At 53.5% G+C, this 24,358-nt stretch overlaps 1 protein-coding gene and 1 long non-coding RNA gene across 6 annotated transcripts in view; one reads left to right on the top strand and one right to left on the bottom strand.

Annotated features, from left to right (window-relative positions):
• ST3GAL1 (ST3 beta-galactoside alpha-2,3-sialyltransferase 1) overlaps nucleotides 1-9,926 on the bottom strand; it is a 63,190-nt gene extending 53,264 nt beyond the window's left edge. For 3 of the 4 annotated variants that reach the window (XM_053661240.1, XM_037166673.2, XM_053661241.1), the window contains exon 1: nucleotides 9,662-9,926. The gene's annotated coding sequence lies outside the window, so the exon portion shown is untranslated. Of the gene's footprint in view, nucleotides 1-8,709; nucleotides 9,006-9,661 lie in introns of those variants that run through there. The other variant, XM_037166674.2, reaches the window with a different exon arrangement.
• A 113-nt stretch (nucleotides 9,927-10,039) lies between these two features.
• Nucleotides 10,040-12,882, top strand: LOC119064794 (uncharacterized). 2 transcript variants are annotated; one of them, XR_008390828.1, is made up of 3 exons: nucleotides 10,040-10,397; nucleotides 10,557-10,689; nucleotides 11,618-12,882. It is a non-coding gene; the product is annotated as an uncharacterized LOC119064794 (long non-coding RNA). The 2 variants fall into 2 exon arrangements; XR_005085473.2 differs by lacking the exon at nucleotides 10,040-10,397 and adding an exon at nucleotides 10,405-10,462 and having other exon boundaries at nucleotides 11,618-12,867.
• Nucleotides 12,883-24,358: the final 11,476 nt, after the last annotated feature.

Genomic DNA, 24,358 nt, shown 5'->3' with positions numbered 1-24,358 from the left:
AATCTCACTGCCAAAATCCCTGGGACAATAACGGCCCATCAGGCCTCTTTAGAAGGTTAAATGAGCCCAGAATGACCACTACACGGTGTTTCCTGGGCAGAGACTCAAGAAAGGTAAAAGGACAGACCGATGCCAGAATTTGCGAAAACCAACAGACTGGCTCTGAGGAAATGGAGGCACAGAGAGGTTAAGCCACTCATTCAAGGTTGCACAGCAAGGAAGCAGCCGAGCCAGCGCTGTCACTGAGTGACTCCGGAGACGAACAACTGAAGTCTTGGAGCAGGCGAAGGCTGAACAAGGGCAGGGCTCAGCCTCCTTGTGAACGCACCTCCCTCCTGCCCCCTCCGGGGATGTCACGGCTTGTGACCACGTGCCTCACGTTCGGAAAAAGAGAGAAGACCTCCTTTACTCCAACCCCAGGGGCAGGTTTCCGACCATGCAGGTGTATTCTGATAGTCAAAGCTGTCCCCAGGGCCAGGCCACCTTGTCTCCTTGTCAGGAAGCTTGTCAGGAAGCTGCGTTTCCTGACACAGGCGCGAGTTTAAGGGACACAGCTCTGTAGCGCACAGACCCTTCTGCCTTAGCCCAGCTCGGTCCCCGCCAGAGGCCAAGACAGAAAAGAGCTGCCTTTATGTTGGAGCCCGTGCCTCAAACCTGTATAAAAGGCGCGGTTTCCATTTGAAATTTCTGTTAGGTGGTAGCGGACTTTCTCGCTGTCTTCTAATCCGCTCCTTTTGTTTTGGTTTTGGTTTTTGCCCAAAGACTGAAGTTTAATATTAAGATTATGCATTAGACACAACCAGGAATACTCCCCACAAAGATCTTCTTGTTTGTGGTGGCTCACGTGGTTCCTAAGCAATGCTCTTTACTCATTAAACTCTCCACCAGGTGGTAGGATTAACAGCATTTGCAAGAAACAAGAACAAATCTTTCTCTCCATTGTGAAGATGTTGGTTATTAAATGGGAATTTCCCAATGTTGCAACAGCAACTTACTTGTCATTTTCCTGGGTGTAGGTGCCCAAGGGGCACCTGTTTAAAGAGCTGGGTGCATTTTCACGTCTGATGACAGCCTTTGTGCTCAGGGTCCTGTCTCCGACCCCCTGGCAAACTCACAGTCCTTCTGACTCCCCGGGCACCATGTGACTGTCCCAATTCCATCTGTGGCCAAGAGCCAAGGGTGTGTGTTTGCTGTTAGCCGTGCAAGGCACGAGTTGGGGATCTAAAAATCCAGCCAGATCACCAAGGGCTACAGAAACCCGTCCAGCTCACCCAGAATGGCAAACCAGGGGAAAGGCTCAGATCCCCAGCCTTTGGGAGGATGAGGCTGCTGGAACAGCACTGGGGGAACAGCACATGCAGAGGACTCAGGGCCTCCTTCCAAAAAGGCCTTCACAGAACTTGGGCCCACTTGCTACGCACATAGGGTGGGATAGCGCATATCCCGAGCTGGGTTGGGGGCAACCAGTGTGACTGACGTGTTTCGCCAGCCCCTAGGGGGGCTGCCCTCCCCCCACCAGCTCTTCTAGGCTCCCTAGGTCGGGAGACACAGGATGATACGGGACCTGCACAGTGCGGGGCCTGAGAGCTTCAGCTTTGGGCAGAAAAGGGGAAGTTATGAACTGTGGCTCTGCCACTTTTCAGCTTGTGTGACCTTGGGCAAGTGGCTTAACCTCTCTGAGCCTGATGTAGACACGGGTTTGGCCAAGTCTGCTCTGGTTGTTTTCTATACCAATTTGTGTTTGCTCGTTTCCACGTCAGTAAAATGGGTTTAAAAAAGAAAGTACAGGTCCTTTACAGGGCTGTTACAAAGACGAGGGATTTGAGATTAAGGCCATGGGCAACTCTGAGGAAGAAAGCAGGCGTCCTGGCCGCCTGGCCATGTTGGCGGCACTGACAGCACATGGGGAACCGGAGGCAGCCCGTCATGCAGGCTCCACAGGTCAGCTCTTGTGGTTTTCTAGAAAATTCATCAACTAAAATTATTTTCCTTGAAACCCCATTCAAGGAAAAAACACACACAGCAACCTCTCTGCTGGCTGACAGTTCATCCGTTCACCCTCCCAAAAACGTGGACGCCAGGTTCCCGGTGCCCAGGCCGCCTGCAGGTCCCATCTCCCCTCTGTCTTAGGAAAATCCTGCCCGTGCCTGGGCTCCTTGCCTATATTCCCTGTAGCCACTGACTCCCTCCGCTATGGGAAAAAAACTGTTTACATGCAAAACAATGACTGAGCAGGAAACCACCTCACTAAATGTCTGAGTTATTCCTGGAAGCTCCTTTCTGGCGGGGCCACTGGCGTCTGCCCACCTGGGTCTCCGCAGCAGAACCTGGGGGCCTGATGTAGATGCAGGTTTGGCCAAGTCTGCTCTGGTTCCGTTTTACCTATCAGTAGCTATTTGACAGAAGCCGTACAAGGTAGCCGTGGTTGTTATCTCCTATTACGTGATGATCTTGCCTTGTGTTCTCTGATGCTGCCTCGTGTTGTTATGTGGTGTCGTGGTGTGTTATGTCCCCTTGTTATGACGATAAAGTTTCGGCTCCTTGGTTGACTCTAGGATCTAATCAGGATGGTGAGAGGTGGACGTGAGTCTCTTTGTCACTGTTTCAGACTCGGCCAAGTAGATGGAGGGACCGGGGTGCGGTAGAGACAGGGAGAGCCAGGTGAAGGGGGCAGCTCCCCGGGTCGGAGGCCTGAATCTGCCCTTTCCTCCCCTCACACAGCTCCAGCTCCCTCCCCTGCACCCTTCAAGGTGGGCGGCGTGGGTGAAGGGGTTTGAGAGGCGAGCCGAGGGAGACCTGTGAGGGGCGGCCAGACTGGTGACCACGTGGGCTCATGCCTGCCCTGGGGTGACCTTCACCAGAAGGCTATTTCTATGCGGAAGAGCTGGGTGGAAAGAGAGGTGGTGTGACCTTGGGGAAGTCACTTCACACGCACCACGAGCAGGGCCCTCACCCCTGAGGGCCAAGAAGGTTCGGGGCTGCAAATGCCAATGGCTGCAAAGGCAGAGGTCGGGGTTCGGGGGGTGCCCTAGCTCCCAGACCCCTGGGGGCGCTGCAGTCTTTGGCAACAGTCCTTGAAAACAGAGGAGAAAGAAGGCAGGTATCTGCAGGCTGCAGGGGTTTATTCTGGGCTCCGGTCAAGTCTTCCAAGAAAAGAGGTTATTTCGTGTGTGTGTTTTTGCCACAGAACCTTTCATTTCCAAAAAGGTAAATGCCCAATTAGATGGATTTTTCGTCTTTCATGTGGAGTTGTTTTAGGCTTTCTGAGCATGAAACAATTTTGGAGTTGTCCCACCCTCTCTCAGTTGGAGAAGTAGCCAGGTCTGCTCTGGTTGGGTTTTTTCTGGTTGGGTTTTTCTCCAGAGCCCTCCACTAAGTAAATATGCATGAGGGGAATTTTTAGCCTGTTCCGGCTGTTAGTTCAATGTGAATTCAAATGTTTTTTTTTTTTTAATGTAGCAAAATCTATTACAATGATATCTACTTGGGTTTGATTTTCTTAAATGTATCTGGTGAAATGCAGAATGAGTATTTTCTTGGACACCCAAAAAGTGAGCCTTTCAAAAGTCCTCCTTGCATTCTGCCAGACAACCTGGAGCTCACAGCCTTCTCCCCCCACCTCTGAATTACTGCAAGTCATCTTCGACTTGTATGTGATATTCCCTTCAGGGCTCCAGAATCAGATATTTTTGGAAGGAAAAAACTTTTCATGTAAAAATATGTCTCACACATTTGAATAGTGAACAGGCCCCACGGACAACCTGTCCATGAGCCGTCTCAGGAATAAGAGCTGAGATTTGCAGGGTGACTCTGGTTTATTTTCACATCACATCCTCTCCACGGCCAATGAGGAGATGGAAATACAGAAAAGGTAAATAATTTGATCACAGGGTTGTAAGTGATAACTCTTGGGCTGAAACCGTAATACTGAGGCTGTTCTGCTTTTCATTAAGACGCTATTGAAAAAAACCTAAAGGTTGGATGATAATATCATGGGCTGACCAGGGGCGACGGACGGAGCGCACTGGGGGGAAACTCGAGCCTTCTCCGCTGTGTGGCCTTGGGCGAGTTCCTCTCCTGCCTCTGGTTTCTCCTCTGTCCTTTGGGGTCCCCACTGCTACCCACCTCCCAGAGTGGGCCCACATCTCGGGGGCACAGCGGCTGCGGAGGGCAAGCAGGTCAGAGCAAGGTGGCAGAGTTTGGCCCCCTGCTCCTCCCTGCTGGGTTGAGGAGGGAGGCTGTGATTCTCTTCCAGTGGCTTCTATCAGCTCCTCCAGACGGGCCCTTCCTCCGCTGGTGACCCTCGCCTCGCCCTCTCTTCACCTCTTTTGGGGAGACGTAAGGGGCCCCAGTGCTGCCACACCCCTTGTTGAATTGGGGGTGCGTGTTCCAACTGGAACCCAGGAGGATCTAATGTTTAAGATTCTTGCCACCCTCCTGGGCGCATACGAACGCTCAATAAAAAGTAGAGAAGCATATTATCTCTAGGGCAAGAACCTGTGGGCTCCTCCCAATTCTCTGGGGATCAACCCAGAGTGGGAACTCATACTGCTACCTCCTAGTTAGGAAATGGAGATTCAAGAAGTTTCAGTGACACGTCCTAGGTCCCCAGATAGAAGTAAGTAGAAAGGGACCAAGACATAGGGGTTCTGAGTCCCAGGCCAGTGGGTCTCCTGCCTGGGTCCCCCAACTCTGTAGGAAATACCCCTTGTCTCGCCTTCGTCCCAAAGTTAACCACAACAGACCGAGTCCCCTGCAGGTGCCTTCACCTCTGGCATATGTCACACCTGTTGCTGAGTGGCCAGGCAGCAGGATGGGCTCAGGGTCCATCTCCCCAGTGCACTCCATGTCTCCTGCCCCACCACCCAGGTGTAAATGTCTGTGTCCCCAGGGAAAGAAACGTACAAGGTGTCTACAACCCCGGGGATGGGGATGAGAAAAGCATGCTGGTACCACAGCCCGGTCAGCTGGCCTTGCTCCATATGGGATGGGTGGTATTAAGAAACCAGTAAGCTGAAAACCAGCCTGCACTTCAGGTGTTCTTCCAGGAGCTCTCCAGAACTTTCCGCCTTTAGTCAATTCTTGCACAGAGACTATTCGCTGGGATATCAGAAGGCTCTGGGAGCTGGGCCTCGAGTGTGATGTTCTCCCGCGCCTGATCTTGTTTAATGCTCACAGTACCCCGAATCCCAGGGGACAACTGCCCACATGCACCTCAACTCCGGCCTGCAGAGGTGCAGGGCTTGCCCAGCTCACACAGTGGGGCATGGGGGCGTGCTCTCGAAACCTGGCTGCCCTCCCCCCACGCTTCCTGCCATCCCCTTTAACCCACTCTCCCAAGTCAGCTGTTTAAATCTGAGCTCAAAGATAAGGACTAGGTTTTTTCAGCAAAGCAGCCACTCTCGCTCACACACACTGCACTCTGAAGCCATCAGAGAGGCACGTGGTTCAGGGACCTGCGCTCTGGCTGAGCAGCAAGGATGGATCCCACGGAAGCAAAAATCTGAGATCAGCACGTACTTCAGGAGACGGGCCAAAGCACCAAACCCCGAAACCCCGGTCCCTCCCCTCCGCAGAACCATGTGGAACACACCCACAGCCAAACTACTATTTTACCTTATTTTTCTTGCGCAAGCAGGGGGACCAGCACTGTGACCTCAGGGTCAAGGGACAAGGGCCGACCGACCGTGCGCTCTTCCATCTGTCTGTCTCCAGCACCTGTGTGGTGCCTGGAACATGAGTCCCTAGGAAACGCTGGCTCAGCGGAAATCAAAACAACGTAACCGGCAACGAACCCGAAGAAACAACAACACTGCAGGCCCCCCCACGGACCCGCCGGTTTCCGACAAGGAGAGAGTGTGGCTTCGGGGATGGGGACGCGGCGAGGGCCTTGGAGCCGTGAGGCGGGCCAGCGTTCCCGGTGAGTTCCGTGACGTCCCCTCCAGGCCTCAGCACGTTGACATGACCACGAAGGAGTTGAACAAAGTGATTTGGAAGGACATTTCCAACTCTTAGAGTGGGGACGAGACAGGCCCTGGTGAAGTCACCGTGGTTCCTCTTGCCACAGGTGTCATTTGGGAGTCCCCAAAAATGTCAGCTCAGCTGTCAGGCTGGGAACTGCCAGAGACTGACTTAGAATGCATGGTGAGTCTGAGGTGCCGGGGCCCAGGGAGGCCCAGGGCTGCCTCTGATGCCCACAATGCCTGCAGGGTTCTGGGGATGAGCTGCAGGCAAAGGCAAATGAGGCGGGGGCTGTCTGCACAAAGAAAGGCTTTCATGCCCCCCCAGTGACTGGAGCAGAACTCCAAGCCTCTCATTTTGCAGAGAACGAAACTGAGACCTAGAGCTTGGAAAAGTTTGGCTGCCAAGTTTCGAATAACTGGCCCTGGGAATAGAACCGAGGCGCTTGCTGGGTTCTCGTGCTCCAATCAGAGCAGGAGAGTCTCAGACCCTCAGATGTGGGGGGTGCTGAAGGTCCCACGTGGATTCGGCAACTGAACAAAGTGTACATAAGTCTTATTCCAGGATTCTGTGCCCAGGCCAGCTCCTGTGCACACACGCACACACAGCTCACTGGGAAGCCGTGTAAGGCTGAGATGACTGTGGATTTCATTTTCCAATCTCTTGGTTGCTTTTTATAGTGTGGGAGGGGCCTGGGGAGAGGGTTAAGGTTTTGATCTCATAAGGCAAAGTCCTGTCCAAATATAACTCCTTTGAGTCAGCATCTGCTACCCAGCAAAGGACTCAAGCAAGGTTAACTGACCAGGAGACTCAGAGAGGCCCCTTCCAGGGGAGCTGCCAACAGCTTGCCTCCAAGCCATGCCCTGGTCTGCGGGGTGGGGGGTGCACTGCTTGGTGGAGGGGAGAGGCAGAGACCTACCTGGCACAAAGTCCCACACAAACACGAGGCTCAGGGAGTCCTTATTGCCACCCCCATTCCTAGAGAACCAAAGGTTTCCACCAGCCAACTCCGTGAAGCTCCCCGACTTCAGGAGGGGTGCTCAGCAGCCTAGCCAGAGGAATGCCTGGCCGGTGTCTCCCAGAGAAAACACAGCCCTGAGGGCAGCAAGGAGGCGGCTAGAAGTTAGCTCTCACCTGCTGGTGCAGAGCTTCTCAAAGCAGAACCCACACCACTAAAGAAACCCTCTGCCATCACCGGGAGCCCATCCTGTTTTCCTCTCAGCCCCATGCTGGTGGCGGGTGCGGAGGCCTCCCAGTCAGTGATCTCAGGGAAAGGCGCTGCTCTACCCAGGCCCTGGCCTTGCCCCGGGGGAAAAACCTGGACAGCAAAGGCAGGTCTGGAAAAATGCAAGCACAGCTGTTTCCAGGCTTGTGAGACCGTTCCCAGGCCCAGGAAGAAGACCCCTATGCCTTCCGCTACTCAACCAAAAGCCCTATGCTAGCCTTCCTTCCCCCCTCACATGTATTTACACACACAGTCACAGTTACAGGCAACGTTCATTCCACACAACCTATTTGCAAGGTAGTGGTGACGATCCCGCTGTACAGATATCGAAACTGAGAACCTGAGACCCTGAGACATTAAGTCTCATGCCCAAAGTCAGGGAGGGAGATGGGAGAGGGAGAGAGGGGGAGACTAGATGAGCCCCACCCCCCTCACTTTGCTCCCAGACCTGGCCAGAGGCAGGGGACACGCAATGGTCAACTCAGGTCCCTGTTTTCAGCCAACCACGGATTTCAAAAACAGCCACTGTGCCCTGGTGTTTGGGGGGCAGGAAGAGAAGTGAAAGGAGGCACCACGAATGGGATGACCCCAGGCATCCTGCCGAAGGCGCCCCTTCCCCACCGCGGAGTCAAGCGCCAGTTTCCCCAGCAACCGGCAGGGGGCAGTGCACCTTGTCTTTTCCTAACCTCCCGGGTGCTCTCCCGCAGCTCCCAGAAAAGAAAACCAGGATGCTCTGCCAGCAGCTTCTAGGAATGGACCGGCTTTGAGCCCAGCGTGTAGTAGGTGCTCAAGGCACCTCCAGAAGCTCAGTGCTTGACTAGGTAGATTAATGTCTAGTCAACAGCTGAACTGGGGCAGGGAAGGAGAGGAGGGGATGTACAGGCCCCTGTCGGAGCCTTCCATCTTGGAGGCTTTGCGAACAGCATTTGCACCTACTACGTGTCAGGCGCAGTAGTGATGACTGGACAACCAGGATCCCTGCTTATCTCGTTTTCCCCTCTAGACAGAACCCGCCTCCCCACCCCGCGCACAAACGCACACAGCCGCAATGCAAGGGTAGGCGCTCCTTGTCTCCCTGGGGAAACCGTCTCGATCCGTTGGGCGTGGGGACCCACAAGGAGGATGAGCCAGAAGAGGCAAGGGGTCCCCAGAGGTGGCCACGTGAAAGCCAGGAGGATGCCTGATAGGGGCGACCCGGTGAGGAGGTCACTGCCCTCAAGGCCAAGGCAGTCTCTCTCTGGGGCACAAGGAAAGCCCTGGAGACGCATTGACTCGCCCAGCCCCCATCCTCTCTCACACTTCTGGGCGAGCAAATGTGCACTCGCGGTGCGCCCCCACCAAGCCTGGCCCGTGGTAGGCGCTAGCAGAGACCCTCGGGTAGGAGGGAGAAGAGACTCCGGGTTCCAGACTAAAAAAGAGTCGGAAGGATCCTCACTCTCTTCCGGGAGACCAGGCCACGGGTGCTGGAAGAAGGAGCGCTCGGGCATATCTTTGTCAAGCCGGGGCGCAGCCTCTACACCCACCTCAAGTTCAGCGGCGCTTTCTCCCTCAAGGTCATGCTCAAACACACTCGCGCTTAGTTAAAAAGAGCTGGAAGTTGCGCCGCCGTCCCAGTTCGGAATGTAGCTCTATCCCCTTCCGGGGGCGCTCTGTCCCGGGGTCATGGTTTCCCGCCCCCTTGCGTTCTGCGAAGGAGCGGTCCCTGCCCCGAGCAGGTCACACGTCAGGGAGATGCAAACAAGTTGTTAACTTTTGTCAAATGATTTCGCTGCAGCTGCGGCGCCTAATGGGGTTAGGGAGGACTCAGAGTTTCGAGTTGCCACCAGCGCCACCCCCGCCACTGGCTTCACTTCGCCCACCCCAGCCCCTCACTGCCTAGCACGCCACGTCCAGCTGTTTCTTCCCCGGAGCCAACTTCTCCACGGTATCCAGTGAAACGTGGGCCGCTGGAGTCCCCAGGAAACAACGGCCACCTCCCTAATCTGCGCCTGCTCCCAGCAGATTTGGAGGCTGGATCCGGATACTGTCCCGCGAACGCTGTACCGGATCACCCCCGAGCTCCGCTGCTGGTGGGGTGTCCTCCCACCCCCGGTCCCGATCCGGGATATTCCAGCCCGGCTCCGAGTGTGCAGTGTCACTAGGAGCACCCCAGAAACCGCTGCCCAGGATCTGGCGCTGAGCTTCCCAGCATCTCTCGCAGTAAAAACTGAAGCCTCCTGAGCCCCAGCCTTCTCCCAGAGATCCCGGTGATGCCGGGCGAGGGCAGGGTCACCCTACGTGTGTCTCTCTCCCGGCGCCTGGGGTCTTCGTTCTCACTTCCACTGTCACACCCTCCTAGGCCCCTCCCCACCACTCTGTTCCCGGGTCCGAGCTATCACCCTTCCACTCGAACACACGCGAAACTGCCCGAGCCCCAACTCCACGGACGCAGTCCCTGCGCACCCCGGCAGCGGCCGGCTCCGCGCGCTCACTCACCGCGGCGGGGGACACGCTGGAATTTCCGGGGCTTTGGGGAAGAGGGGCTTCGGAGAGTGTCCCAAACACTCACCCCCTTCCCAGCTTACATCTCCCCTTCCTTCTCTCTCTCCTCCTCTTCCTCCTCTTCCTCCTCCCTCTGGTCTTTGTCTTTGCAAAGTGTCGAAACTGTCTGGCATAGTGGAGCTCCGCCGGCGGGGGCTGGAGCCGAGGAGGCGGAGAGAGGCTGGGAGCGGTCTCGGGAACACCTTCCCCCGGGTGTAACGGGCGGGGCAGGCCGGGTGGCCCGGACCCGGAGTCGGGGCGCCAGAGCAGGGCGGGCGCCTGGGCCGCTCGGCCCTCCCCTTCCTCCGCCCAGCGCCCGCCCCTCGGCCCCGCGCTGCCCCTCCCCCGCAGCCGTCTCCCACCAGCGCTCTGCTAGGTTTTCCCCTGGCTCGGGGCTCCCCCCCTAGCCGAATATAGAGCTCCAGAGCCACGTGGACCCAAGCGGGCTCGGCCGAGGCCCGGCCGGGGAAACGCCGGAGGCTGCACGGACCGAGTCGCCTCCCCAAGAGGGGCGCTGCGGGGACAGCTCCGCTCCACCTTGCTCTGCGGCCTCCGCCCGCAAACCGGCAAGGCTAGGGAAGGGCGTCCAGTTTGCGCAGGGCCTCGTGGGGTCAGCCCTAGGGAGGAGGCGGAGGGCGCCCACCACCAAGAGGACGCGGCGGTGCCCTGAGGAGCCCCAGTCGGGTGCAAGGTAGCTAGATCCCCCTACTGGCGACTGTGCAGAGGCACCGCTTGCTCCAGGACGCGGGATCCGAGGTGGGATTTAAGGAGGGGAGGGTCGCGGCGGAGCTGGGCCAACGGGGCCCAGTTCAGAGCCACTGAGTGGCCACCGCGGCCTGTCCCCGCCCAGCTCGACTGCCTGCCTTCTTTACTTCCTCCCGGATTCCGAAGCCTCAACGTGGTGTAGAGAAAGGGGACCCCAGGTAGGGGCTGGCCCCGAGGTGGCCTGGGGCTGGGGCTTCCAGAACCAGGCCCTCTTAGGGGTAAGTTTGAGGATTTGTTTTTGTTTTTGTTTTTTGCCCTCCGTCCTTTCCAGGGAAGTGGGGAAATGGGAGACATCTTGCCAGATGGCAGAGTGCCAGGCTAAGAGGCTAAATGCTGGACACCAGGGTTAACAAGCACTAAAAAAATCTGGTTGCACAGGTCTAGTCCTCTTTACTGGACTTCACATCTTTCGCAACTTTTCTGACGAATGCTGAGGAAAGAGGCGAAGCTTGGCCTGAGGGTCCTTTAATGCTTCCAGCTTTGCCGGCCCAGGGGAGAGTCAGTCTTTCCCAGTGGACACAGAGAGAGGTCTCTAGGCCCTCGTTCAACCCAGAGGCTGTAGCCCCAGGCTTCCGGCCAGGGCAGCCTGATCCACGCCTGGGTTCATGCTGTGCTGCTGTTCACCTCCCCAGTGTGAGCCCTGAGGCTAGTTACCGAATCCCTACGCTTACTCAGCTCTGTGCTTGAGTTTCCACGGGTGTGAAAATGTCCATTCCATGGGGCTGTTGTGGTAGTTAAGGGAATTCATACATATCAGACCCTTAAAACTGTACCTCGGATATAGTAGGCACTCAATAAAAGTGAGCTGTGTTCATAATGGGCTTCTCCGTGCCAGGTCCCTGCCCTCAGTGTATAAACGGCGCCCTGGAGATGGGGTGGGGGCATTGGGGAGCACCTAGGGCCTTTGGGGGAGAAAAGGAGAGATACTGAGAGAGGGGGAAGGGAGATGGATTTTAGAGGGGCGGGGAGGACAAAAGTGGGCGAGGAGACAAAACAATTAAAAAGCATGTGAATCTAAAAATTCCTCAAGGACTGCTGCCAAGCGCTGAGGGGGCTTGGAAGCTCACCAGGTCTGCTGCCCTCCGTGAGTTTGAGAGAAAAGTTTGGCGTGTTTCCTGAGCCCGTTGGTTTTTATTTCAATTCTAGATGAGAGAGGGTGCCCTTTGGCCTCCCTAGAAGCACCTCCTGGACTTTGCTCTCACCGAGATGTGCGGCAGGTATTCAACGCTCTCTCGGTATTTCTCCGAAATGCTTTCGCGTCGGGGAGGAGGGAAGCCGGAGTGTCCCTAGGAGCATCAACTACTGTTCTCTCCCAGGCTGCCTCTTCCCACCTCTTCTAACAGGGAGTCCCAGGCTCCGCACCTGAACGTGTGGCTCCGGGCATCTTCCAGCTCCCGAAATACAAGAGTGATCTTCCTGCTGCCCTCAGGGACAAGGGCCTGCAGCGCCCCGTGGCTTTGCATGATGAGATAACCAGTGCTTTCGCCTTCTGATTTGACTCAGCGTGCTGCAGAGACCAGGTCAAGTCTCTCTCCCCACTGATGGCAGCACCCATCACACGCCTGTCACATGGTCCATGCTCAGTAAAGGGCTCCTGGATGAATTAATAAGGCAGTGTTGTTTATTGCAAGATCAAATTATATAATGTGCAGGAAAGCATTTTGAAAAGTACTGTAGGAAATGCTGTAGTAGTCCAGTACTGTACTCCTATCCTGGTAGCATCTGGAGAGGACCTGACCGGGCAAGTCAGTGGCCCCAGGTCATCCAGCTGGTCTGCCTTTTGGCCAAGGACCAGTCAGCCTCTTGCTTCAGCCTGTGGGTCTTGGCAGTTCCCCTCAGTGACTCCGCAGCAAGAGGGAAACCTAACTGAGTGACTCCGTGGTGAGACACGCATAAATCATCACCATGTCTATATAAAGATACGCACATCAGACACATCTTTTCCCAGATGGCTGACGGGCTTTTTCCTACCCTCTTCCTTCCCATTGCAGTGCGTGTCTCGGGAGGTAGGAGAGAGGGCCTGTCCCCTTCTCCTTTTTTTTTTTTTCTTTAGCGTTGTGACATTCCAGGAAAGCAGTACTTCTTCTGCCTCCCCTGGACCGTTTTCAGGAGCCCAGATCTGGGGGCTAAGTGTCAGGAATGTGTGCACACGAGAGTGTCCCTCCTCGTCCCCTTGAGTACGTCCCCACACACGCCCAGCCGGAGGACAACTGGTATTAGTCATTACTGGGGGTGTCTGCACACTGAGTTCCCTTGGGGAGCCCCGACTTTGACGTAATGTGCACCATCCCCCCATGCTTTTGGAGCAACAGCAGAGCTCTCAGGAACAATGGTTAAGGAAATTGATCTCATCCCGCCCCACCCCCGCCCCTGGCACATCCCAGTGGAAAGGTCCGAGTGGGTTCTGGTGCCATCTGGGTGATTGTGCAGAAAAGCGAAGGGCTGCTTTGTTTGTCAAAGGTGAGTTCCAAGCTGCTGGCATGGGGTGCTCTGTGTTTTGGACAGTGTGTTACTTAGGGATCTCAGGGCTGCGAGGAACTGGCCCAGCTTCCCTTATATAAAAAGAGGTACTGTGGGAATGTGCAGACTCAAGCTGGAAGCAGAGAGACAGCCTGGTTCTCTGGCTCCCTGTCCCCCACCCCACCCTCTGCCCCCGCCAGCTCAGTTCGCTCCCAGCCCAGCAGCTTTCTCTGCTAAGTCCTGGGGTCAGCCCTAAAAGTTGCTGGCGTGTCTGTGGCCCCAGCCCCTCCGCACCTGGGCCATCCTTTCAGCTTCACTCACCACCGATCATCACCCACTGTGGGTTTTAGTTTTTCTGGAAGAGGAACCCCACTGGCAGACCTCCCCAGCCATGGACCAGCAAGCCCAGTGAACAGGTGGAGGAGAGTGTGCAGGAGATTTGGCCTTACAGAGAACAGAGGGCCTAACCCGAAGCCCCCTTCCAACCCGGAGAATCTTGGGGGTGCTGGAGTTGGCAGAACCGCACAGGCTGCACTACTCACATACATTAGACCCCCCCGGCCTGGCCCACCAGCTGATCAGCAACTGGTCAGTCCCGACCACCTCGCTCTCTTTGCCAGAATTTGGCTCAGGAATGAGTGGACGTCATCTCCCTTGGGACTGACAAGAGAGAGAGAGAAACATACTTGGGTTTTCTAGGAAAGGACTTCTTAAGAGTAAGCCTCACTGAGGAACTGCTTCTTTCCAGCTGCACGTGAAGCAGAAGGTTCGTTTCTTGTGCCTCCTCACCCTCCGGCTCCTTGTTCTGTCTGTGGGTCTGCTTCCGTTTCGTCTTGTTGATTCATGTGTGGGTTTTTTCTAAGATTGCAGGTACGAGTGAGACCATACGGTATTTTTCTTTCTCTGACTTACCTCCCTGAGCACAGTACCCTCTGGGTCCATCTCTGTTGTTGCAAGTGGCAAGATTTCATTCTGTTTTATGGCCTCGTAATATTCCACTGTGTATAGGCACCACGTCTGCTTTGTCCACTCACCTATCGATGGACACCAAAGTCACTTTCATGTCTTAGCTGTTGTAATTAATGCTGCAGTGAGCATAGGGGGACCTCCGTCCTTTTGAACTAGCATTTTTGTTATCTTCAGGCAAATTCACAGAAGTGGAGTTCACTCAGCCCAGACGCTCTGGTTAAATTACACGTTGTTTGTCTTTGAAATCAACATGCAGAGCTTGCCACAGCTGGAGGTGGCCAGACCCCTGGGGACCACAGCTTCCCAACATCCCTGTCACAGGGTCCACCTTCCCAGAGGTGCCAGCTTACTAGGGCTGCGGTAGCAAATCACCACAAAGCGGTGGCCAGAAACAGCGAATGTGAGGAACCTGGGAACTTACAGGGGCCAAAACCACAAACTCACGTGTAGGTAGAGTGTCCTGCCTCGCCTGTCATACCTGTGTTCCGCACACGGCTCAGGTCCTTCTGGAAAGCACACACACCCAGGCACACATGAGAGGCAGCAGCCATCTCTGATGGCGGGAGCAGGCTGGGTGTGATGGGGTTGAAAGATACAAATCTTTGATTCTTGAAGCCAGTCCTGAGACATGGGGTCAATGCCAACAGCGTCTTACCTGGATCCCTTGTTGTGTGAGGGAAAATGTGCGGCAACGCTCAACCCTGTTCCTTACGGTCAACCCAGCCCAGTCCCAACCAGCACGGAGCGGAGGGCGCCGCCCAGGAAGGAAAAGGAGATGAGGGCCATGTTCCCTTGTCACATACCAGGGTTTTGTGGGGCTTTCCATTGCAGCTGGTCCTGGTTACCAATCCTGCCTACTACACCACGCCCCAAAATTAGTGGCAGAAAACGGCAGATACGGCCTTGTGGCCCTGGGTTCTGCGGGCCAGGAATGTGGACGGAAGCCCTCAGGGAGGGCTTGTCTCTGCCTCGCCACGTCGAGCAGGACCTGAAGCTGAGGGTAACTTGAGTGGCTGAGAACTGGGGGTGTATGAGGCCTCCTCACTCCTGTGTCTGGGATCGGCGAGGGGTTGGCTTATAGGCTGGACTCAGCGAGTTCTGTCCTCCAAAGCTCAGCCCAGGAGAACCAGATGGGAGTACTTGCCTTTGAGGACCAGGCTTCCAAAATTCACTGCGCTCTATTCTAGCAGTCTCGAAGCCTGTCCAAATACTTAGAGAAGGGATATAGGTCACCCCTCTTGAAGGGAGGAGTGACAAAGAGTTTGTAACCCCACTTGCAAAGCCACACAGCTACGGGTAGTTGCATTTTCCAGGACAGGTAGACTCCGGAGATCCACAGGCAGCAGGTGGTGGTGGGGACCAGGTATGCATGAGATGGCCTGGGGATGCTATAGAAAACAAAGGAGGGATAAGGATGGAGCCCTGGGGACAGAGTGACTGTCGGTAGTAAATGCTTATGGAGTCAATAATTCATGCAAGAACATGACTCTCCGTAGATAAAGTCTCAGGTCAGCAATTCTTGAACCGGGCCCCAAACAGAAGAATGATCACCCTTGATGGAGCCTCAGGTTACTCCTGGAGCCAGATAAGGGAGCATCGGAGTCCAAGCTCAAGGTCAGTGAGCACCAGGATGACGGCAGGAGACGTAAGCTCAACAGGACTCCTGCATGCCACTCCCAGAGACCGGGATTCAGGGGACCTGCAGCAGGGCCCAGGAATCTGCCTTTTATGACAACTTCCTTCAGTACCATAGCTGCCGGTGTTGAGGGGACAGCCCAGCCCTCTGCCGCTCAGCCATAGATCCCCGTGGAGCCATGGACAGCCTTGTCGATTGGATGTCCTGGCTCTGTGACTGTAGCCACCTGACCTCTGACAGTTTTCTCAGTCTGACATCCATTTTCTTGTCTGGACAACGAGGGGGTTGACTTAGAGCGGTGTGTTCAAAGTGTACGGGAGGGCACCTGGGGGACATCCCCATTGGGGGCCTGTGTTAGTCCACTCAGCAGACGGTCACTGGCTGTGTGCTCCGCACGGGGCCTGGCCCAGACACTGAAGACATTACAAAGGCGATGACTAATCATCATTAGGAAAAGTAGTTCAAGAGGGAAACACAGGAAGGGACAAGAGGGGGAGTCCGCAGAGGTGGCTTGAGTGGTTGTGTGGGGTCTCCACTGGGGCCCACTGTTCCGGGGTTGACACCACTGCCTTGGGTGGTCCCTAAGGGTCCTTACAACTGGACACCTTCTGTTCTGCGATGTTTGTCCACTCCTCCTGAGTAAGTCAAACAAGCAGAAGACAACTGTTGGATTCGACATCTGCCCAAAGCTCCCAGGTCCACGACTTCATTCTCGAAAAGGCATTGCTCTTCAGGGATAGGAAAGGTTCTGCGTTGAGGCTTCATGATATTTAAAAACCAGCACCTCATCCTGGGAAACGGAGGAAACAAATGGAAGAGGCTGAACCGCGGTCCTGCTCCTCATCCAACCAGACAGTCGGGCGCAGGACCGCAGGGTGGGGCCTTGGACACGCCCATGTGGGTGTGGCCGCGGCTGTCAGGCCAGATAATGAACACCTTCGGATTCTTCACTTTGTTATCTGCAGAATGCACAGGTGGGACCTGCCTCAGGGGCTCATTTTAAGAAGAAAGATTATATATTAAAAAAGCCACTTATGTGGTAAATTTTTTACTATCGTCAGGTACGTAGTAAGCATTCAATAAATGATGGCCATTATTAATTTAAGGATCTTTCTTACACGCATTATACTTATCAACATTCCTGCAAATGTTTTATAAATGAGAATGGAAAGTTACGCGGTTTGGGAGTTGCCAAATCTCAAGAGTCTGTGAAGCCAGCAACATCTCTCTGGGGAAGAGAGCCTCGGAATTTTCTTTTTAAAAAAAATGACCAGCCCACAGTGGTGGCCTTAAAATTTTGAATTTGCCTTTTTTTTTTTTTTTTACCCTAAGCAGGAGCAGGTGATTTTTTTCAACCAGCTGAAACCAAGCCTAAATCTCTAACTTCAGGGTACATGTTCCAGCTTTTCAGAGAATGAAGATGACATCCATCTATGTTGTTGAGGAACAAAAAAAGCCCTGCATTGTTCAGTTTAATTTCTCTGTGTTCTCGTCTTTTACTAGGTTACCTTTCCTTGAGGCTAAACCTGCAAACATCTTTTTCCCCCTCTTTAGGTAATTGAAACAACAAAGGGAAGCCGTGGGTGAGGGAGGGCCTCTGTGGTTCCGTGTTTTGTGAAGCTGCAGATATGAACTTGGGCCAAAACAATTAGCTTCAGCGCATTTATGTCTACAAAGGGGACGATGATAGTATCAGCCCTCCATGACAACTGGGAGAGTTAAACGATGATTAAATAGAGCATGCCCATAGAAAGTGTGCAGTAAGTCAGCGCTTGCTGTTTTTACGTGTGCTCATTTACTCAATATTTTGGTGTTGACATCTATTTTGAACTGCAAACTCATAAAATATAAATTAATGTTGGCTCCTTGCATTGAACAGTCTGCACTTCATCGTTCTGGAGGCAGCCAAATCCACCTTGAGGTCGCGCTGGAAGCTGGGGCCTCAGTTTTAAAAGATGTGAGATCTACTACTAATTCGGAGTGTCGATTTGGTAAAATCACTGAAGTCATCTGGATGCCCGAGGCCTGTGGTCCAGACACGGGAGAAGGCAGAGTTTCACAGGCAAAATGAGAGCTGACTCGGAAGGGTTCAGAAGTTCCTCTCTGCAAATCAGGTCACAACATCTGTCGCCCTGAGGATTAGAGTCGGCTGCTGAAAACAGCAGTGATCAGGTAGAAGTTAATTTCTCCCTTGTATGAGTCCTAGGCTGGTGTGGCAGCCCTACGGCGTCGGGGACCCAGGCTGTCCACAGCCGTGCACGCCACCCATTCCTAAGTTTACTTCCTTGTCTAACTTGGCTGCTCCTGCTCCGGCCATCGGATCTTTATTCCAGGCATTCAGAAGGAGGTGGAGCACGCCTGCGACCTTTAAGAACTTGTCCTACAGATGGCCCACGGCACTCCTGCTTCCCTGTCATTCCCCAGGCCACTCACAGCTACTCCAAAGGAAGGGACCCTGGTCAATGTCCTGGGCACACGTGCTGAGGGAAAGGGGCATTTGAGGACAATTAGCACTCTTTGCAGCAGAGTTAAAAGGGGTTAGGTCACTCAACTTAGATCAGGGCGAGAGTGCAGAAACTAATCCCATGTGCAGAAAAAGTGTAGACTTAGAGATGCTTGTTGCCATAGTAACTAGGGAAAAAAGGCAGAACATGCCAACTGTCACAAAGGAAAGAAAATTGCCCTTGCACCTCAGACCCTGTGTTCTGGCCAAAAACCCCTCGTCGACAAGCTCAGACGTTGAGGATGATGCTGGCTTGGGATGGGAAGGAAAACTTGTTCATTTCCCTAGCTCTGGACCTTGTTCCACGCAGGGGAGGCAGTGATGGGAAAGTCACTTGTGGGGGGACTCGGCACGTGTGCGGCATTTGACGTATGCAGTATAACAATAGAAAGGAAGTTTTGACGGATGGGAGACATTAGCGTGAAAACACCGATTTAACAATGTGACTGAGCAGTAGTTTCACTTAGGCTTGTAAGTTTCCACTGAGAAGCTTAAACAAGGTACTGGGAAGTGTATCAGATATGATTGTTCAGAGGACTCTGAGGGTCTCCGAACCTGGTTACAAGTTTAAGTACTGCTTCACGGTGTGTCTGCAACACTGAGGAAGGCATTTGCCTGTCCTGTCGGTGGGGGGGGGGGGGGGCTTGAATAAATTCCTATCTGGGCCCGTTGTTTCGGGCTTCTGGTGTGGTGTTGCACATTGAAGAAGAGACTCCTTGGACGTAATTGTTAAAATATAGTCTGTGTTTAAAGACATCTGGAAGTTCACTTCAAAGACCTAAAGAAGAATGGATTTTAAATGATTTTTATATGAATACATTAAACAAAAACACCTTAACTCATTTTCTATATGTAAAAGCTGCCTAATAATAATAAAAACTCACACTGACAACGACCACTTTTTCTCTTTTTATTTATCGATATTAAAATAAGGGGGCACTGGGGATAATTCCTTTTTGCCTTCAGTCGTGGAACTCTTTGTTCTGTTTGGTTTGGTGTGGTTTGTTTGTTGTTCCAAGTTAAATCTCAGAGGGAACCCAATGTCGGCCTTTGTTTGGAGAAACGACTCTCCCTCATTTTAAATAGTCGGGGGAGGGGGAGCCCGTTAGTCAAGCAACCCTCCTCTTCCTTGATCACAAAGCGGCAGGTCACACACCCCACACCGTCACACCGTCACACACCCCAATTCCCTGAAAAGTGGGGGCTTCATTTCCTTGTACCTGGAGCACAGGATTGGACACTCCTGCTTCTTGTGTCTTAGCATCATGGTAGAAGGAGCTGATTCAGAGACTGGGTTTTGCATTCAGATCACAGTCCGCACACTGCCCTGCTGTGTGACCCTGGGGTCCTTACTTAACCTCTCTGAGCCTCCACTTCCCAATCCATAAAATCAGCCTCATTGTCCTCCTTCGTATTGCTGTAAACATTAGGTAAATGTTTAAAACATTAAACATTTAAAGCATTAGGTATTGGGAACAAAAAAGGAGCCACCTTCTAAATCTGACCAGCTCAGGGGAGGCCAGCCTGACGGCCTTACAAACTCAGAGACAGAAAGTACCCACAGAGGGTGGTCTGAAATTAAAACTTTCTGACTAAAAGCGGGTCACGGGGCAGGGCAGGTGCATCCGAGGTGCCTGTCTTTCCTTACAAGGCCAATCTATTGTCTTTCTACATCAAGATAACCTCCCTCCGGGATAATTTCCTTCTTTTCCCAGACCCCCCTCAGGGCACACCCACCACAAATCCCCTCCTTGTCCATTGTTCCCCTGTAAAGTGTTGCCTGTTAACTGTCCTGTGCCCACCAACGTCTAAGAAGTGGTATCTATTTCTTTTACTTTGTATCCACTCCCAGAGACTCCCCGCGTCCTGTGCTTTCTCCCAGCGTCTTACTCTGTCGCCGATGAACTCCCTGTAACCCCTCACGTCCCGCCCCTTGACTCTGGAGTGTAAAGTAAGTGGTGAAACAGCCGTTTTCTGGAGCATTTTCCCATCTGTTGAGATCTTGCTTCCTGGCAATTTGTCACCAGTTTGGCTCAAACAAACTCATCCCCATTCTCTACAGGTTTGAATGTTTCTTATGGTGACGATACAAACCTCTTACATAGAGACCAACACATCGTAAGTAGGTGCTCGCTGTGTGATAATGATTGTTATTACCTAGCTGATGAGTCTTCCTTCCAATTATGTGAATGAACCTATGTTTTCCCATTAATTCCTTTCATCCTCCTTACTTTCTAAGTATGGACTAATTTGGCTCTGTTTCCTGGCCGAAGCAATCCGGAATTTAAATTTAAAAAGAGATATCCTCGGTGCAGGGAGAAAGGGTCCCTTGGACCCCCTTCACCTGTCATCTGTGGCAGCTTTAGATGACCTCTGGGGGTCAGGGGCCACCACCAGGTGCAGGGGTGTTCCCGGCTTTTCCTGGTGTGCGCTCTGAGTTCCTTCTTCGGTGACAACCATGGTCCCAGTTGTGGGGTCATGGGCAAGGATCCAGGGAGGGTCCATGATATTCACGAGTCTCCTCTTGTTAAGACAGGGACATAAACTCATACGTTTATAATGTTTTTAGTAAGAGTTCATTTAAGGAGGAGAAGGGCAGGACGGGGGAGGAATCCCCATCATCGTCTCAGGGCCTGAGACAACGAACCCGTCAGCACCTCTGCTATGACGCCCTGTCCTCTACAGGATGACGGTGGCACCCCCCACCCCTGCCCTGGGTGAGGCCTGCCGGCCTTCCGAGACTGCCCTCGGCTGACTCTCCACCCGGATCCTGCTCCATCTTCTCTCCTCACTGTGCAGAGGTTCACGTTTCCCAGGCGCCAGCCTCTGCTCCACCCTGTTCATTCCCTGCTGTCCTCGTCTCTGTGTTTTGTGCATGCCCTCCCCTTCTCGCCACTTCGTCCCCACACTCACTGCCCACCTTCCAGCCTCAGCCCCCACCCTGCCCTCCCTGACACAGGCCCTGACTTCCCCACGCCTGCTGCCGCATGGCTTCCCCGACTGACCGCCGGCGACCCCGACCCATGGGCCCATTTCTGCCCTTAGCGGAAGTGACCTCCTCGTGGGCAAGGTGTGTGTCTGCGTGTCACCCGTGCCTGCTACCACCGGCCTGACCCAGAGCTGGCCCTGAGTGCCTTCCGAGCGCCGTCTTCCGCAGACCGAGCCCTCCTCTCTGCCCCGCTGCCCCTCCCTGCGCCCAGCTGTCAGCACACTGTCCCCACTGGAAACAGGTCGCTGGGGCAGCACCGGTCCAGTTGCTGCACCCCACCTTCCACAGGGTTCTGTGAGGACGGGGACTGGCTTCCTTATTCCCTGTGGGGTCTGCCGTGTGTAACACGAGAAGCTTAAGAAGGTAATCAAATAACTCTGCGTTAAATAGAACAATAAACGCCTCTACTTATCTGTCTGCATAGCCCTCTGAGTCCAAGCCCACCGTGCCTTAAATAAAGTGATCTCCCCAGACAGGTGGGCTGTCACACTCTGTTCGCCCAATACCAGGGGCCGTCTGAGCTTCCCCGAGAAGTGGAAGCACGGTACTTGGAATCTGTAGATGTCAGGGTTTGGTGTCAAGATGAAGTGATTGTGATACCCAGGAGTAATGAATCTGGCCCTGTGGTACCATAGGGAAAAGAAAGCCTGTCAGTACCACTCCCTGGGGACAGTGTGACAATGTCAAAATAAACACAGCAAATGTTGCTAACGTGGACTGCAGGGAAATGGCTGGGCTTCTGCAGACAGACGAGAGACCCAGGGTGGAGAGATGACATTTCGTGGGTGGACGGCTGTCTTTCTCCCTCCCCCGACTGCACCCCCCCCACGCTCCCTCAAGCTTGTCCCCTTCCAAACCTGCCAATGAAGCCAAAGGCTCTGAATTTCCCCCTTGCCCTTCTCTGATGAAAGTGAGAAAAGAAACCATATCTTGATGATTTTATGCAACAGCTTCCTTAATGAAATTGATGTGTTTTATGGTAACACACACAACTGCTTGCAAAAAAAAATTATTTAAACCCAGACCAAACATTTGTCTGTCAAAAACCATTGGGGAAGCTGAAGTAGCCGCATGGAGTCCTGAACTGGGGAGCTACCCTGTGCCAGACTGAACACAGGGAGTTCCAACCCAGCTGGCAATGGCCCTCCAAAGCAGGGCCCTCCTCCCTCACCCAGACCCTCCTATCACATTGCCTGGGAGGGGTGTGCACATTTCAATCCATCCCCCCTCACACTTACACCTGAGACCACTGGGCAGTTGCCACATTCTCTGTTATGACCCATCAAGCATGCAGGACATCCGTTCAATAATCTACAAGCTGTCAGGAGGGCGGCCAGCCTACTACCCACAACCCGAGCACCAAAGTTTAGGTCTCTCGGTCACACTCTGTCCACGGGTCCTGGAGAAGGCTGTGTGGCGAGGTGGGGCTTGCAAGTCAGCCAGTTCCACGCGGGCATCCTCCCCCACAGCTCGCTGTGCAACTATGCATGAATTCCTTACCCTCTCTGAGCCTTCTCTGTCTCCTTTTTAAATACAGGGGATTTGCCGCAACCTCAGAGAGCTCTTGGAAAGATTCATTATAGCATAATTTATATAAATCTTAACACCATTTTTATAGAACCTTAAGACCCCCCCATGACCCACAACAGCGCTGGATTCACAGGCAGGTCACTCCCTGGCAGAGGTCAGATTCCCCGAATCTCTTATTTGGCCCCTGGGGGTAAAGTGTGAACTTGACACTTTACTTCTGCAGGAAGTGCTACCCAGCTGAGCCCCCCAACCTACCCGCCCCTTCCCACCCCACCCCCCTTGCTGGTGCCAGGAAAATGGCACTTTAAACCATGACCTGCCACCTGCTGGTTCTATGACCTTAACTGAGCCAGCTTCACCTCTCGGAGACTCCGTGTCCTGACCTGCAAAAGGAGGGGGTCCTCTTCCTTTACAACGGTCTCGTGACGATCAGCTCTCGTATGGAAAACGCAGACTGTGGCAGAAGTAGGTCCACGGTGTCCACATGGAAAATACTATAATAATAAATAAGGACACAAGAATAAACTCTGTGTTTCTCATACTCACAGTGATAAGCCTACTCTTGCCCACCCTGTATACCAATGCTGTGAACGTAGAAAAACAGTCCACACCTGTTCTCCTCCCCTTCCTCTGAACTCGTGAACTTCAGTCAAGATTATTTTGCAACTAATCTGGACATCCCCCAAACACAGGCCAAAACGCCCCTCCCACACTTTGTACGGGCCTTGGGAGTGAGCACACTGCTGTGTCTATCACGACATCTGTCTGTCTGCTTCCTGAGTCATTGGAGCATGAGGATCTGGTTTGCCACTTTGTAGCTGCCCCAGAGCCTAGCGGGGTTTCTGGCAAACGGAGGGGTTCTAGATAAAAGCCCAGTGAGTAACAAGTGAACAGCTAACTGAACCGCAGTGTTTTCCGGTCTGTAATCGGAGCTCGGTAGTGGCTTGGTAACTTGGAGTTTGACTAGTTGAGCTCTGTGTATGCCTGGGTTGATCTCCAAGGGAGCTCAGTTGAGACGGATTATTTATATTTTAGCTTTTCCCTGCTCCGTTTAATTCAAGCAACATTTCACTAACATCCACAGTGAGCCTGGACCGGGGAAAGGCCAGGCCTGGTGCTCACAGAGAACTCACAGCCCTGCCCTCGCTTCTGGAAGCATCATGCCGGTTCTTCCAAACCCCTGCACAAATAAGCCACTCGAGAAGCATTGGTTTTAAAGATTTTATTTATTTATTTTTAGAGAGGGGAAGGGAGGGAGGGAGAGAAACATCGATGTGTGGTTGCTTCTCCCACACCCCCTACGGCGAGGCCTGGTCCGAAACCCAGGCATGTGCCCTGACTGGGAATCAAACAGGTGACCCTTTGGTTCACAGGCTGGTGCTCAATCCACTGGGTCAGAGTTTAAGAAGCATTTTTAATGAATACCTGTTAATTTGTGTCCTCTGCTCAGATGAACAACTTGGCAGGAAAAAGAAGCAAATGGGCTCCAAGAGAAAAGATATCTGGGGTGTTTGCCTTCCTGCGCACACGTATGTGCTATATTCTCCGGGTTTAAGAGGAAGCAACCTCACTTCAAGTAGCATGGAGATAAATCGCGGGTCTGCCCTTCCTTCCACTGGAGTTTTTAAACGTCGTTATGTCTGCCTAATCTAGGTTTACAGTGGGCCGTGCTCACAACCTGGAAGGGCGTGCCCTACACACCCTCCTATGAGGCCAAAGGTGGTCTAGACCAAGCCAACCCTCCCAATCCAACCGCCAGCCTGGTGTTCAGTTCGCCAGCAGTCAGTGGCCTCTGTCTCA

The sequence above is a fragment of the Artibeus jamaicensis genome, unplaced genomic scaffold (assembly GCF_021234435.1).
Source record: "Artibeus jamaicensis isolate MK-2021 breed Jamaican fruit bat unplaced genomic scaffold, CSHL_Jam_final scaffold_916, whole genome shotgun sequence".
In the NCBI taxonomy this organism is placed as follows: domain Eukaryota; kingdom Metazoa; phylum Chordata; class Mammalia; order Chiroptera; family Phyllostomidae; genus Artibeus; species Artibeus jamaicensis.
The sequence above is the reverse complement of the archived record's forward strand: the minus strand, read 5'-3'. Positions and strand labels throughout refer to the sequence as shown.